This window comes from Nasonia vitripennis (assembly GCF_009193385.2).
Source record: "Nasonia vitripennis strain AsymCx chromosome 2 unlocalized genomic scaffold, Nvit_psr_1.1 chr2_random0002, whole genome shotgun sequence".
In the NCBI taxonomy this organism is placed as follows: domain Eukaryota; kingdom Metazoa; phylum Arthropoda; class Insecta; order Hymenoptera; family Pteromalidae; genus Nasonia; species Nasonia vitripennis.
In genome coordinates, this window is record NW_022279608.1 from 1,935,571 (window position 1) to 1,947,883 (window position 12,313).

The following is a 12,313-nucleotide window of genomic DNA, read 5'->3' on the forward strand; positions in this document are numbered from 1 at the left end:
TTAAAAATAACTTTCAAGATATTTACTACTTAACTTGCCATGCCCCTTATATTTTATTTATGGTACATACTTGTTCATGAAGTGGTCTTATTGTAAATGTAACTTTCTGCATATTTTATTGATGCACATAAACTTATAAAATTCTTGTTTCAATAAAAGGAAATATTTTAAGTGTCAAAGTATGTATTATGAACAAAATGTAAGTGTAACAAAAAATCATTATGTTTAGGGGTGAGTTGTATGATTGGTAATTTAACCTTAAGTAATATATTAATTAATTACAAATAACTTTCAAAATATTTACTACGTAACTTGCCATGCCCCTTACATTTTGTTCATAATACATACTTTGACACTTAAAATATTTCCTTTTATTGAAACAAGAATTTTATAAGTTTATGAGCATCAATAAAATATGCAGAAAGTTACATTTACAATAAGACCACTTCATGAACAAGTATGTACCATAAATAAAATATAAGGGGTATGGCAAGTTACGTAGTAAATATCTTGAAAGTTATTTGTAATTAATCAATATATTACTTAAGTTTAAATTGCCAATCATACAACTCACCCCTAAACATAATGATTTTTTGTTTTCCGTATTATAAATAAAATAATATGATTGTAAACTTGACTTTTTTTAATTGATCTTAGTTGTTTTTCAATCTGTGATTTCACTGTAAACAAAATTATTGACATGCATGGTTTGTATCGTCAGTGTTCTTGTAAGGTATTAAGCGCTCCAAAATGCCGATTTAGGTGGACGGCTCCAATGTGTCTAGACGTAGAGGAGATAGAAGTCACTTCTCAGCCTGTGACTATGTGGACTGCCAATGTTTTGGCACCCCGAGCTGGCACTGCATATCTTGTGTCCGTGGATTTCATTATGACTGTGCTACCCTTGCCAAGTGTAATACAGATGACCCTGCCCAGAAGAGTCTTAATCACTGTGCTCCGCCTTCTGTCAGCTGTGAACGTTGCCAGTCCACCTGCTGGGTCATCAGGTGCTGCTGCTGAGGCTGTCCCACCTGGGAGTCTCCTGGATGAGTTTAAGAGGGTGCTTCAGCTGAATTGCTCTTATATCAAGTCCTTCTTGACAGCGATTGACACTAAGCTCACAGAGTTTGGCACCAGGATTAGCAGAAATGACACGCATATCGGTGAACTTCGCCTTGAAATCACAGACCTCAAGTCCATAATGCAGGCGATTGAGGATATGGTTCGCCAAAGTTCCAGCAACCCAGCTGGTCCCTCTTGGCCTTCCACGTCGAGTCAGATTGTCAGCAATGCTGCCTTATCCTTTCCATCTTAAAGCACAAGTGATCTTGCTGGCGAGCTCCAGGAACGCATGAGTCGCTCCTGTAATGTGTTAATGTATAACGTGCCTGTGGATGTCTCCCTAGATCTGGATAAGGTACGTCAGTGCTTGGATAACATCTCCAACATCAACTTGAACACACTGTCCATCAGAAGATTCGCCAAGCCGTCTGCTCGTAGCACTGCACCTCCTATTTTGGCCAGGTTTGGATCCCAATATGATGCCCAAAGGGTTGTTAACAACCGTAAGCACATCACTGGTGGTGTGAAGGTGACTGCCGACAGAACTCGTTACCAGAGAGAGCAATTTAAGAGACTGCGTGGTAAGGCGAATGCACATAATAGTGCTAATCCTGACTCACTGAAGACTGTCAGATTCATACATAGTACGCCTACCCTGGTTGATGTCAGGAAGCCATTCAGGGTTCGCAGCTCTAATAGCCATTCAAAAAACTAAGTGCAGGGTCCGCTGAGGGAGAGAGGATCCTTATTTATTATCAAAATGATCACTCGGTCAGTGGCCATACCAAGGTATTTTTTTTCAAATCCAACTTCTATCAGCTCTCTTTTCTTCCTGATTCGATCATTCTGACCGAAACCTGGCTTCAGCCTGACTTCTCTTCCAGCAAACTAGGATTGAGGAACTACAGCATCTTCAGGTACGATCGGAATCTGTCTGCATCTGCTGTATCTCGTGGAGGTGGTGTACTCATCGCTGTCAAGAGTTCTATTGTCGCCCAGAGAGTAGAGGTGGTGTCTTCAGTGGAGCATTTATTTATCAAACTTCCATCTAGTAAAAATATCCTGGGTGTATGTTACTTTTAACCGAGGTCTGAAAGTTCTTTTTTCAAGGAGCATGCTGTCTGCGTTGAAAACCTAGCGAATAAATTAATAGACCATAAATTGATTATTGTAGGTGACCCACTGATGTTAAAGACCACAGACTATCTTAAACCGAACCTCAGACTTTCTGTGGAGATCATCTGTTCTGTCTACTCTTCACTCAACCTCACCCAGTGCCTGCCTTCGCTGGTGACCAAGGGCTACTCATTCGATCTTCTCTTCGCTCCTGCTGGATTGGTCTCTTTACTGGATCTTTAGGACCCCATCCTTCCTCTCTCCAGATTCTCACCATGCAGCTTATCTCCTCGAAATTGCATCACCTCATGCTTCTTTTAATGTTTATAGTGTCTGAAAACGTAATTTTCATGCGGCTGACTATTGTACAATAAATCGTTCACTTGATCTTGTAAATTGGAGTGCTGTCCTGGGCGGGATAACATAGACTCGATTATCGATAGTTTCTATACCAATGTAAATGTTATTATAGAGAGTCAGATTCCCTTTACAGGTCAGCGTTCTAATACTTATCCTAGTTGATACGACGCGGAGCTCATTTTTGCTATCTGTGATAGGAAGAGAGTGCATTGTCAATGGAAGGAGTCTCGAGACCCTTCTCTTGAAATTGAATTCAAACGTTTAAGAGCCATTTATGTTCGTCTGTCCAGAGTAAAGTACTGTGCGTTTATAGAGGCCACTGAGTCTAAGATCACATACAACATCAAGGCCTTCTGGTCGTATGTTAAGAGCCTGCACAATGAATCTGGCCTTCCATCATATATGTATTCTGGTGATTGCTTTGCATATGACAACATGTCCATTTCGAATGCGCTCTTTTCTCACTTTGCCTCAGTTTACACTAGGAATTCGGTGGTAGTTGTTGACCGTTGCGATGTCTGGGAGCCTGTTCCAAGTTTTCTTGCTGCCCGTCACAAGGTACGCGCGTTAATTCAAGGCCTAAAGGACAATGCAAACCCTGGTCCCGACGGCATCCCAGCACTTTTTGTTAAATGTTGCTGGGCTGCCCTCGAAAAACCTGTTGTGGAATTGTTTAATAGGATCCCGTCTGCCGGTATATTCCCTAGTAGATTTAAGACTACGTACATCCTGCCTGTCTTCAAGTCTTGAAGACAGTTTTTTTTTATTATTGTTAGACACTTTATTTATTGCTAATTTCTTTGATGGATTAAATAATTTTGTGTGTAAATAAAGTGAAAAAATTAAGAAAAATGTTTATTTTGATGTTATAAACAATTAAATGTTTATAAAAATTTGTATATTTTGAAAGTTGTAAATAATTAAGGGGCCTGTTTTCGGAGTTGGGTATTTAAAGAGTATACGGAGCAGGGACTATCCGGAGCTGGGCCTAGGAGGGTTTAGGTTTCGGACCACATAATAGAAGAGAGCGCAGTGACACAAACAAGACAGTTGCGTGTTTTAGAAGAGCAGAAGTTTGGCAGGGGTATAGTATGGTAAGAGGGGGGGAGAATGAGGGTAACGAATTTTCGGGTTTCCCACTTTGGAATTAGGAGGATAGAAAATTTTGAGAAGTATACTAGGGGATCGGGGGTCTTGCGTAGCAGTATTTCATAACACGTGCATCGAAAACGCGCTTTTCGCCTACGAAAAAGTGGAGAGAAAGTCGAGTTTTTCAAGCCTGGGCGAAAGGCCTTTTTAGTGTTTTTGTGTGTATATGTACATATAAACACACCCAAACACACATATATACATATATCTAGAGGCGAAAGTGTTTTTTCCCTAGGGGAGAAAGTACAGCACTTTTGCCTACACAATTTTAAAAATTTTTTAAAAACAGGCAGTTTTCTTCGACTGAAAACTTGTTTCTTCTTATAAAAACTACTACTATTACTTGGCCACCCGAAAATACATAACTTTATTATATTTGCTAATGTTTTATCTTGCTTTGATACGCGCGCTACACCTTGCCACACGATTAAGTTTGGATTTTCTGAGATAAAGAGCATTGACGAAAACTCCGCGGCGAACATGTCTGTGTCATCTTTGACGGGAAGACGAGACAGTGCGTCGCAGTTGCCATTTTCCTCGGATTTTATCCACTCTATTTCGTACTGAAATCTTGACAATATATAAGCCTAGTGCTGTAGCCTGCTTGCTGCCGTTATCGAAATACCTCTTTTAGATTCGAAAATAGTTTCCAGAAAGAGGAGAGCTGTTTGTCGTCTGTAGGCCACGGTGCCTCAAATATTGCTTTTACTTTCGAATTAGATTTATGTAACCCTTCCTTATCAATAACAAAACCTAAAACCTCAATTTTATTTTTCATAAAATTACATTTATGTCGGTTCAATCGTAAGCCGCGTTCTCGTTTAAATAATTCTCTTCAATTTAATACGGGCGCTTCTTGCGTCTGTAATGCCTTTATTATTGTTTGGAATTCACTCGGAGCAACCGATGTACCTTCTGGCAATTTTGTATATCTGAATAAGCCCGCATGCGTTGTGATAGTCAGATATTTTCCCGATTCTTCTGCTACTGGTATTTGCATGTAAGCGTGAGGCAACTCTAATTGAGAGTACTTAATTCCGCGCTGTAATACTTCGAATATGTCTTTAATTCGCGGAAACGATCTCTTAGTTATTATTAAGTAGGGGTTCAAAGTAATTTTGAAATTTTCGCAAATTCTAACTTCTTATGTGACCAGCTTTTTCTAAATGCGATAATTTCCTTTCAAGTTTTGGCTTTACCGCGAAAGCTACATGTGTTGCTTCAAGTGCCACAGGCTTAGTATTTGGGTAAACGTGTAACGTTATTTCACGACGATTATATAAGCCTGGCGTATCGCTGAATAATTCTTCGAATTCTGCTAAGATTTGCTCTCTGACGTTGTCTGTGATTATATTTAGCATCATATTTCGCCCTGATAGAGTAATATCGGGTTTCGTTTAAATTTTCAACGGCCAAAGCCCGAATTCTGAAAGCTATTGTCGGCCTATTAGTGAAACTTTCTCACCTTTTAAAACTAAACAATTCATTCTTTGTCTCATGTTATTCAGCGATACTTTAATGTCTTTTAATTGGCCCCGTGGCTCTATTCTATTATCTTCATATCCGAGTAAGTTTATACACGCTTTAGTAACCTTGAGATTTCTAAAGTTCTTTTCTACAAAACCTTCCGACATTACTGTATAATATGTGCCCGAATCGATCTCCATGCTTACATCTTTAATGTTAATGCGTACAATAATATACATGTGATCTGCTACTGATATATTATTCGTGTAATTAAGTTGAGCATTCGCGGTACCGTTTGTCGCTCCCGTATTTGTGTAACGTCCTGCGACGTATTGAATTTAAGCAATATCAGCGGAATCGTTACGAAGCCGAAAACTGACGACTCAGATTAATAAGTAGATCAGCGAGGTTAATGAGTATCTCCTGTATATGCCGAGCGACCAGTTGTAATTATACACTCGATCTGGACTCTTGTACGACGCTCCTATCCGTCGACAAGAGTTATCCGGGCTTAAGTCGCGATCCCGATACCTATAGAACTTTATATTGAATGAATCGTGGAAGTCAATCAACTACAAGTGTTTTTCTATTGAATATATCCATCCTGTATAAGCCCGACTACAGCACAGCAGCAGAGTTTCCAGCCCAAGCAATTAAACGCGAGTAAGTAAAATTCAATAATTAATTATAGGGCGGAATTGTGACTTAACAATTTAAGTAATAAGTATTATGTTTTATGTTATAATGCAATTACTCTCAATTTTAAAATAAAATTGTATTGAAATATTGATATATTATTTTATTATTGTTTTTGTTTCATATTTCTATTATCATAAATTGCATTGTAAATTTAAACAAATATAAATTACATATATATACCCCAAAAGTAAGTTAAAGTGTTAAAAAAAAAATAAATAAATAAGTGGGTGCTAGAATTTTGTGCAAAAACCTATCCTAAAGACGCTGAAAAGTGACTTATACTTTGATCGCTTAAATAGCGATTACTCTTTTTCATAAATCAATATCCTAACGGAAACCATATATCTCGGGAAATTCGGTTAGTCAACTACAAAAATATATGTATATATATATATATAAACAGAGATAGAAAAAAAAATATATAAAATTTGCAAACAAAACGGTAGTTAGATTGGAAAATCAATGATTAAAACAGAAATATAAAATTGCGAGTTCAAAGAAAGATTGGGTGGCGACCTGCTTGCGCTCATCGGCGATCGCGCTCACCTGACGTTGCAGTGTCAGCAAGGCGATTAAAAGAAGCGCTTCAAGTTGGTAGCGCTTGTGTCACTAGGTCAATCGAGAATATTCAAAACATATGTGAAGAAATTAATTACGCGCATGCCCAATCAGCCGTTTAATTAGTGGTTCATTAATCGATATAAAAACACGTTATTTTATTCAATGAAAGATAATATTAGTGTAGGAAGTACGGTTAAAAAGAATCATAAAAGAGGCGGTAAAAAGATATTTTTACGAAAATTATTAAATGAAAAATCTAAATTAATAGAAGAATTAAATAAAAAAATAGATTCAGTTTTTCGATCGGAAGAAGTTAGGTAGCCAAAAATAATAAACAAACAAGTAGAACGATCAGAGTTTCAAAAAGAAATCGGCAACAAATTTGAAGAGTTGTTTAATTTTGCTATGACTGAATTGAATAAAAATAAATAAATTTTAAATCGTAGAATCATGCAGGATCCTAAAACCGTTTAAAGAATACTTATATCGCAGAGTCGACTAAAATTTCGGTGTTACGCGTATAGCCGCGATAATCGAACTGACTGAAATTTGCATAGTTTGCAAAAAAAGAAAAAAAAACACGTAGAAAGTAGGTCGTGTGTTGAAATATAAGTAGGACAGTAAAATTTTGTTTGAATTGTTTGTAAGCGATTTGAAATTTGTAACAAGTTGAGCACCACAGCCAACTCGTAGCGGTATGAGTACCGCTGCGCCGCGACGAAATCGCGTAGAGTCGCGTGCGCGATAATAAACACGTGCGAATTTGGCAATAGGCACGAAAGAGATAGAGAGAGCGAGCGCGCGGGCTAATCCTTCAGGAGCGCGCTCAGATAGCTCTCGGCCTGCGCTAAACATACACGCGACTTCGCTAAGCTTTCCAAGGTCTCGCGGTAGTGTTAGTGCTGTACTGTGTCCAGCGACTTCGAGAGGATTTTTGCGTGTGTGAGTGTGACGCGGCGCCCGGTGATCCCAGCCTGAGCATAGTGGTCCAGGGTAGTTACGGAGTCTTGCGGCCTGTCCAGGACTACGAGCGTCTTCGACGAAAGAGAGAAGGTTTGTGTGGCGCGCAGTGCATGAGAGAGAGTGCCTGGTGTGTGGATATCACCCATGCGAGGGTCATCCGGCGCGCGCGACCTTCACGTCGATACACGCGTGCGAGCGCGAATGTTCTAGCGTCGCGGCGAGTCGCAAAGTTGTTGGCGACTCGCGTATTATAATTTATCATTGTAACTTCACGTTTATTTCGCGACTGACAAATATAACCCTAGTCCTTTTATTTAACGCGAGTCGTCGTCATTTCTGAACCTCGTTCGCTTATTTTCGATCCTTGTTCCTTTCTGCGAATACCGCCGCCTCCGCGGGTGTTATTTAAGAGTATTTATTTAACGCAGTTGAGCAGTCGAGCACGCGCCGGGCGGCGCGCAGACCCAGCAAACAGAAGCAGCTGAGACAGCTGCATGCAACAGTGGTGTTTGTTGTTTGTTGAGTTGCAGAGAGGAATCCTCCGCTGCATCGAGGGAGCGCGATCCAGTCGTTCGACGAATTAGTTGTTGATCGAATTCACACCCTGTTACAAATTCTAAAATTCGGACTAAATAAGATTTTGTAATAAATAAAAAGGTAACAAAAATGAGATTATCAAATGAGTGATAATAAGAAAGAAGTAAATAAAAACGACACTCAGAGGCCAAGATTAACTAGAAACGCTGTTCGTGAAAATCCAGCATTAACAAAGGACATAGTAATCCCTAATATCAATACCCATTCACAAAAAGTAAGAAAATAATTCGATCGCCGCCGACAAACAGCGGATGGATAAAAGATAGTCAGCAAGTACTATTATCTGATATAAATAATAAAAAGCTAGAAGATAGCTAACAAATAGTAACACCCGATACAGATCAGCAAAGTAAACAGAATCTAGAAATTTAAGAAATTTTGAAAGAAAATAAGGACTTGAAGCAGGAAGATACAATACCAGGGCGAACTACGGGAGCAATCAAAAAGCAAATCAAGCAGCTTAATAAAAACCATCTAAGCCTAAGTATACCGCTAACACCTGCAAAACAAAAAGAATTCGGGACAGTAGAAAAGCCAAAGCATTCAATATTTTCACCTATAACACCAGCCACAGCGATTCCAATAGACTTAGACAGAAAGTTAATAATACCAAATTTCTACAAGGAGTTGAGGAGACATCGTTAATAGATATAGAAGGTATTAGTGACCAGCCTCGTTTAATTGGAAACCCAAGTAATTCAAAGTTTAATTTTACTTTTGACTTTTGATTTTGATAATCTTCTTGACGGCAATCGTGCCAACGATATCAACATGGCGGAGAATCCGCTACGCTTATCGTTAAAATATGTAGCTAATTTGGTACCAGAATTTGATGGAAAAAATATTTCGGTAAATGAATACATCGAAAAATTGAAACATGCCAAGAATATGTTATCAAGCTAATTTAATACCAATTTTGAAAATTAAATTAAAAGAGAAAACTTACAAGGCAATGTTGAATGCAACAATCAATACTATTGAAGATTTCATAAAAGCAATACGACAAATATACCCATCTACTGAGAATATACACTCTCTGTATGGACAAATTGAAGAAATTTTGCAAAAACCAGTCGAATCGGTTCTTGGTTTTTGCCAATAGATTGCAAAAGTTAGTGCTGAAGATTAAGGACAGCAAAAAAGTACAAGGTCTCACAGCAACAGAAAAGGCCGCTTTTGAAACTAAAATAAATAATGATGCTTTTCAAGGTTTTCAGGAAGGATTAAAGCAAGAAATCAGAATAGAATTGGGAGCAGTAACCAATTTAACAGAAGCCATTAGAAAAGCTATAGAAATAGAATCGAAATTCAATAAAAGAGGAATTTTATGCCATAAAATAAATAATATATATAGCAATTCACATAATCACAATACAAGTACTGCTACTATATACGCGTGTCAAATCTGCGACAGTTATGGGCATGAAGCATTATTCTGTCATAATTCGGGATATGTATATTGTAAAAACAAGGAGCATTTGTCGAACAACTGCAGAAAAGTCAAGGATAAAATTGAATTGATTAGTAAATTTTGCAATAATCAAGGACATTCTATAGATGCGTGTAAACTGAATAAAATTAAAGGCAATCATTGCCAATATTGCCAGGTTATGGGTCATACAGTGACTCAATGCCCATTTATAATAGAATATGAATTGTGTTGGAAGTGTAAGAAAAGTGGTCATGATCCAACTGCCTGTATAAAAAAGGCAGATGTTAGTAATTCATGTGAATTTTGCAATAGCGCGGGCCATACGATAAAAGCATGCCCAGAGGTTATATGCAAACAATGTTATCAACTTGGACATTCAGTAAACTACTGCCCGTCAGTAAGAAGTCCGATTGCAAATAACAGATTTACAATGTGCCCAATTTGTAATGCAGAAGACCATGATGCCATAGAATGTGAACAAGTCAAAATATTAGTAGCGCAACACAAGACAAAATCTTTCAAACGAATATTCAATGTCAAGTCTGTGATGAAGAAGGCCACTCAGCTAAAAACTGTCCGTAAATAGGTGATAAACAGCAAAGTTTTAATAATTCAAATAGTAAATATCAAAATTTTGGTAACTCTAATAACTTTAGAAAATATAGCAACTATCAAAATACAAATAATAGCCAAATAAGGTGTGATTATTGCGAATTGCGTGGTCACCCTGTATATAAGTGTAGAAAATTGAAGAATTTAGAAAATATTGCTAGAAGAGAGGAAAACTGCACATATTGTAACAAAAGCGGTCATAAAATAAAAAATTGTACCGAAGTAAAATCATTGGATATATATATATATATATATATATATATATATATATATATATATATATATATATATATATATATATATATATATATATATATATATATATATATATATATATATATACGTAAAGCAGTATTCATTAGCACACAAATCTAAGGGAATAACTTTAAAAGAAATGGGCAAATTACAAGAAACGAAAGCAATCAGAGAAACAAAAAGTGCGTTCAATGCGCCCGTGTTAGTAGTCCCGAAGAAGGAGCTAATCCCAGGGGAGAAAAGATATAGATTGGTGATAGATTATAGAGCCTTGAATGAGGTGACTATAGCTGGTCCATATTTACTTCCCAATATTAATGAAATTTTAGACTTAATTGGAAAGAGGAAATATTTTGATGTATTAGATTTAAAATCTGGCTTTCATAAAGTCAAGATGAGACCTTCGGATATTCACAAAACTGCATTTAGCTTACATCCATTAGGAAGATTTGAATTTGTCGTCCTACCGTTCGGTCTTAAAAACTCAGCCCTGACTTTTCAGCGGGTTATAAATAAAGTTATAGCCAAATATATCGATAAAATATGTTTTAATTATATTGACGACATCATTATTTTCGGTGACACGATTGAAGAATTAAAGGAAAGATTCGGTCTAATAGCTCAAGCATTAATAGAAGCAGAGCTGCTTAAATTAGAGCCAGTGAAACGGTCTGGTTAATAAAAGAACCAAAACCAGGAAAATTGGAAAAAAAAAAACATAATTTGGGTCCATATGAGATCCTGAAAGTACATGAAAATAGTAATGTAACTATCAATTACAATGGAAAACCAAAAATAGTTCATACAAATAAATTAAGTCGTTGCCATACTTGATACTAAAATATTTCTCTTTCTAGGAATATGGACAACATGATTATTCAAATGATTATAATTTTTACGCTTTTTCGAAAAAATCACACTATAATAGGATACGACTGCGGCACAAGAACACCAAACATAACAACATTCTCTCAACTGGACTCAGGAAACTGCGACTTCCACAATACACGAGTAAATTCAACAAGCGTCAACATCAAGCTGAAACAAGTCGCTGAATTCCGACAAGTCACGTTAATACAATGTGAAATAGAAATCCACCGAACAGTATCAAGCTGTGGAATCTTCGGACATCTTATTCCTACAGAAAATAGAGAGCAGGAATATATTTATGAAATAAGTCATGAACAATGTAAACTTATTCACGATACGGGAATTTTTAAGTATGATAATATTCACACAATAGAAAATTTGAAGGTAAATTCAACAATTACAAAAGGAATAGATTTTGCCGTAAGTGCAGAGGGCAACTCTTGCTCAGGTGCATATTACGCTGATAGTTTTGGATCCTGGAATAAGGTATTTGTTCATGACTTAATTAAAATAACGTTAATTCAAAATAGTGCTAAGGTTAGTTTAAAAAATGATAAATTAAGATTAAGCTCAGGAACGGTGTGTAAATTTTTTGAAAAACATTGTATAGATATGGAAGGGGGACACACGTTTTGGGAACTTTTACCTCAAGGGGAATGTTTTAGAAACTCTTTTGATATTCTTTTCATAGGGATAGCAACAAAATATTTTAGCGATACTAATCATGAAATTGTTTACGCACTAAATTGAAATGAAGTAACGTTCGCTTTAGCTATTAAGGATATAATTATGCGTTGTAATAGAGAATTTATAAGTACAGAACATCCAAAATTGCAAATCATAGAAAAGAGTAGTTATTTAAATGCGTATCATTTTCAAAACGATAAAATTAGTAATATAAATAGCGTAAATTTAGATTTATTTACATATGTTAATTCGAAATTTGTATGTGTAGAAAAGCATTTAGGGAAGCAGCTAAATAATTTATATTTTAATGTAATAACGGAAAAATCTGAAATTGAAAGAAAGGTAATCCAAAATTCCTTAGCTATAGCCTCTCATTCCCTGAATAAATTTGCCTATTGTATTATGAAAAAACTTGGATACATAGCAAGAATTGCAGGAGAAGTGGTACATTTAATAAAATGTATACCAAAAACAGTAAAAATT

General features: G+C 36.6%; 1 protein-coding gene across 16 annotated transcripts in view; it reads left to right on the forward strand.

Annotated features, from left to right (window-relative positions):
- Positions 1-12,313, forward strand: part of LOC100680429 (protein unc-79 homolog) — a 2,400,004-nt gene that overhangs the window by 1,262,201 nt on the left and 1,125,490 nt on the right. The window lies entirely within an intron of this gene.